The sequence below is a fragment of the Marmota flaviventris genome, chromosome 13, assembly GCF_047511675.1.
Source record: "Marmota flaviventris isolate mMarFla1 chromosome 13, mMarFla1.hap1, whole genome shotgun sequence".
Lineage (NCBI taxonomy): Eukaryota > Metazoa > Chordata > Mammalia > Rodentia > Sciuridae > Marmota > Marmota flaviventris.
In genome coordinates, this window is record NC_092510.1 from 92,621,539 (window position 1) to 92,626,267 (window position 4,729).

Genomic DNA, 4,729 nt, shown 5'->3' on the forward strand with positions numbered 1-4,729 from the left:
TGTGCTTTGTCTTCCTTCTTAACTGGGTCTGAAAACTTCTCAGCCCCACAGATGCAGCCTTTCCTCTGTGAATTGCTATCTGACATTCAGTCACAATGTGGCACTCTCTTCACAGTCTGTGTTTCAATATACATGTAATTTTTCTAATTGTCATCTGAATCTTGAGACTCTTGAGAAAGGTTTTTATAAATCTACCTGCACATTTTTTCTTTTCATATAGTATTCTTGTCCTAAAAACAGTTTAAATTTTATTGTAGTCAGAAATTTTCAACTTTTTAAAAATTGGATTATTTACAGAATTTCATAAGGAAGGTTTTTTTAATTTCTCAAGATTTCAAGGGTACTTCTTATGATTCACTCATGATTTCATTTTTGCATTTAATTTTCAAATACTCGTGAATTTAATTTTTGTGAGAAAACTTGATTAGAAATAGAGTGATATTTTTGTTTTTACTTTAATCCTTTTAAATTTATTTTTTAATTGGCACATGAGTATGGTACCTATGTGATTTACTGGTTACTATGTGATGTTTTCACACATGTATACAAGGTACAATGAATTCTTTCTCTACCATTTTTGAAATATGTACTATTTTACCATTTTCTATAGCCACCTACTGTGCAACAGAATACCAGTATTTTTTTCTCCTAAGTATAATATAGTTCCCACTGATTAACCTTTCAAATCCTTCTCCCTCCTTCTCTTCCCACCTGTTTGTAACTCCTTATCCATTTTTCTAGACTTTTTAGTTGTGTCAGAGTAAGGACAATTAGGCACATGGCACTTATTTCCTAAAGTGAGCAAGTCTGCTGATAAACTGAAATGAGACAACTTTCTGCAAAAGGCCAACACAATGATCCAGATAGAATGGGCACAGGACCAGAGCAGTGAGCAGAAACTTGATTGGCATCTTCTCTACCATAGCAAGGTAAGTGGGTGTGAGGCCCAGCAGTGAGGGTAGAGATGTTTCAAAGGGGCTTCCAGTTGGTGGTGTGCCAAGTGGGTGATCAGTCCCTCCTGATATGGGGGATTCAGCCTCTCCAGGTGTGGCCAAGCAGGACATTAGGAAGACTAGGCCACCTGAAATGAGTTCAACTGGGACTTCAGCACAGTTTAATCCAACTATATTTTGTTATAAAACTACCCAACTACATGAATGTAGTAACCTGTGTTTCCATCTGAAATAGTGAAATTTTATCTTGAGTCATTGAGAAACTGCCTTTGCTCAAGGCAAAAATTATATTTTATAATTTCATTATGGTAAAAGATATTTGTGTGTTTATTATTTCTTTTAATTCTAGTATTGGATAAAGGAAGAAATTCATATTTAAGAGAGATCTAGTAGCTAACCATGTGCCACTAGGCTAGCATTATCTGACACCATTGAAGCTCAAATTAGTGTGTGCAAGGTCAGATCCTAGGGCCTATAAGCTACTTGTATGTTTTCTCAACCTAAACAATATTTTTATCCATTTTACTAGAAATTTGTTTAAATATTTACAAATAAATTGAAATAACATACAAACAAAATCTGTATGTATTTAACATACATACAGATTAAATGCATATATGCATATATATGGTGTCATATTGTGCCTATATTTGTGTGTGTTCATAAATGTGACATTATTTAAATAACAATAATAAATAATAAATTTATTTTAAATTTAAATAATTTTAAATAATAAAATTATTTTTGGTACTGGCGTTTGAACCCAGGGGTGCTTACCACTGAACCCCATCCCCTGCTTTTTTTTGGCAGGGTCTTGTGAAATTCCTGAGACTGGCTTTGAACTTGAGATCCCCTGTCTCAGCATCCTGAGTTGCTGGGATTACAGGCATGCACCACCACCCCCAGCTTAGAGAATACTGTAAAAAGAAACCTTCATTAAACAATCTCTAGGCTTAAAGGATGGAAAACTTACGATACCGTTGAGTCACCTTTGGTCCCTCCACAAGTGTCTCTTCTTTTCTCCTGAAGGAACCCAGTATCTTTATCATTTTCAATATTCTACCACTTTTCATTAGAATTGTTAGAATTCTGCATTGATTCTTCAATTTTGCTTGTTCCAGAACTGCATGTAAATGAAGCAATACTGCATTTATTCAGTTTTGTGCTTTTGTGATTACTATTGTCCTTGTGAAAATCATATATTTATTTTCATTTCAATATAAGACTATAACCCATTTATCCTCTCAATTTTCAGTGGCTATCTTTTATTTTTAATTTTTGACATTTTTCTCACAAGCACTAGGGCTACAAACATTATGGCACACGCATCTAACGTGTATATGCAAAGTATTCTGTAAATGGTATACTCCAAAGGATTACTGGGTTGCAGGGCAAGTATGTATCCAATTTAATTACCACTACTAAACTCTTATACAAAATAATTATACAAAACTCCTTGCATTTTTATAAACAGTAGGATCACTCCAGGGTAATCCTCTCCAGCACAATTTCATATCAATACTAATTCAAAACACACAAACACAACACACCTTGTGACTAACAGTTTATATATGCAATATGATTATTGGTAGTCAGGGGAAGTTTGTCACGTTAACAAGTAGAAGTCAATTAAATACTTTGAGAGAAAGGCATGCACCTGATTAAATCATACCAAGTGATGAGAAACTGAGCTATGTCATCAGGAGTTAGAATAATAGAATGTCACTAGCACATGTTTGTTAATAATTCAACAAGACCCAGTTATTATAGGAAATGTATATTTCCATCCTTGATAGAATTTTATACTGGCATTGGCTAATAAAACATATGCCTTAAACTATGATTTAACCAAATATACATGAATTTCAAAAATTAAAGAATCGCCTTGTCTTATGTACCTAATGGCACAATACTCTGTTTTAAGTAAAATTTCAAAATTTTGCCTTTAGTCATTGAAATATATATAATGTTGGTCATTTTAATGCTATTTGAGGTTGAAATTTCATTTCAATGTTTTCTCCAAAAGTAATGAAATATTTAAAGTTATTTAGATTATCATTTGTCTACTTCTGTGCAATACTAAATGTATCACTTTTTATTTTTTGTAGAAGTATAAGTTGTTTCTTATACAGGTATACATCTATATGATCCCGAAAACTTACCTCCATTTTTAAGTATGCATTACTACCCTATTTGCTTTTAAAATTGTGGATTTATGGTAAGTCATAATATGCGGGATGATTAAAAACTAAACAATGTATTCCCTATAACTCAACCTTTCTACTCCTGGGTATAAAACCATCAAAACTGAGTTTTTAAATATGTCTACTCTCACCATTCCTATTCAATATAGTTCTTGAAACTCTTGCTAGAGCAATCAGACAAGAGAAAGGAATCAAAGGGATATAAATTGGAAAAAAAAATCAAACTAACTCTGCTGACAGAATCATAGCTAGAAGACCCCAAAACTCTACTAGATGACTTCTAGAGCTGGTAAGTAAAATATCAGAGTATAAGATCAATATTCATAAATCAATAGCTGTACTACACCCTAATGATGGAAAGACATCCCATATTGTTAGAATGGTAGAATTAATATCACCAAATGGTCTCCCCATCCAGCCAGAGCAGCAAGGCATGTACTACACCCTGTTCCTGGGCATGTACCTGACCACGGTGCTGGGGAACCTGCTCATCATCCTGCTCATCAGGCTGGACTCTCGCCTCCACACCCCCATGTACTTCTTCCTCAGCCACTTGGCCCTCACTGACATCTCTTTCTCCTCAGTCACGGCCCCAAAGATGCTCATGAACATGCTGACACAGACTCAATCCATCTCCTATGCTGGGTGCATTTCCCAGGCATATTTCTTTTTATTATTTGGGAGTCTTGGCAGCTTCCTACTCACCTCAGTGGCCTATGACAGGTATGTGGCCATCTGCCACCCCCTGCACTACACCAGAATGATGAGACAGAGCCTCTGTTTCCTGCTAGTCCTTGTATCCTGGGTCTTATCCTCTGCCAGTCCCTTTTGCACACCCTCCTTCTAGCCCGTCTCTCTTTCCTTGGAGACAACACTCTCCACCAGTTCTTCTGTGAACTCTCTGCCTTACTCAAGCTGTCCGGCTCAGACATCACTATAAATGAGTTAGCTAGTTTCACTGCAGGATCAGTAGACATTACCCTGCCATTCATATGCATTCTGGTCTTTTATGGCCACATTGGGGCCACCATCCTGAGAAGACCCTCCATCAAGGGCATCTGCAAAGCCTTGTCCACATGTGGCCCCCCCCTTTCTGTGGTTTCTCTGTACCATGGAGCAGTTATTGCACTCTCCTTTCCCCCTTCATCTAATAACACTAAAGACAGGATGTCATTGGGTCTGTGTTGTACACTGTGGTCACCCCCATGCTGAATCCCTTCATCTACAGTCTGAGGAATTGGGATATGAAAGGAGCTCTCAGAAATGTCCTCAGTAAAGGACCATTTTCAGCATAATGGGCATGTTTGCTATTACAGGTAGTAGACGTTCTCAATCGTGAACATGCATGCTTTTCTCTCTGAATTGCAGTTTCTTTGTGAATTTTGATGTGGCATTCTTTATTCAGGCATGTTTCATTTTTTAAAATAATTTTTATTTATATAATGACAGCAAAATGCATTACAATTCTTATTACACATATACAGCACAATTTTTCATATCTCTGGTTGTATACAAATTATATTCACACCATTCGTGTTTTCAGACATGTACTTTGGATAATAATGTCCATCA

At 36.1% G+C, this 4,729-nt stretch overlaps 1 pseudogene; it reads left to right on the forward strand.

Moving 5' to 3' along the window:
• The first annotated feature begins 3,536 nt into the window (after window positions 1–3,536).
• LOC114092988 (olfactory receptor 1J21-like) lies at window positions 3,537–4,452 on the forward strand (annotated as a pseudogene).
• Window positions 4,453–4,729: the final 277 nt, after the last annotated feature.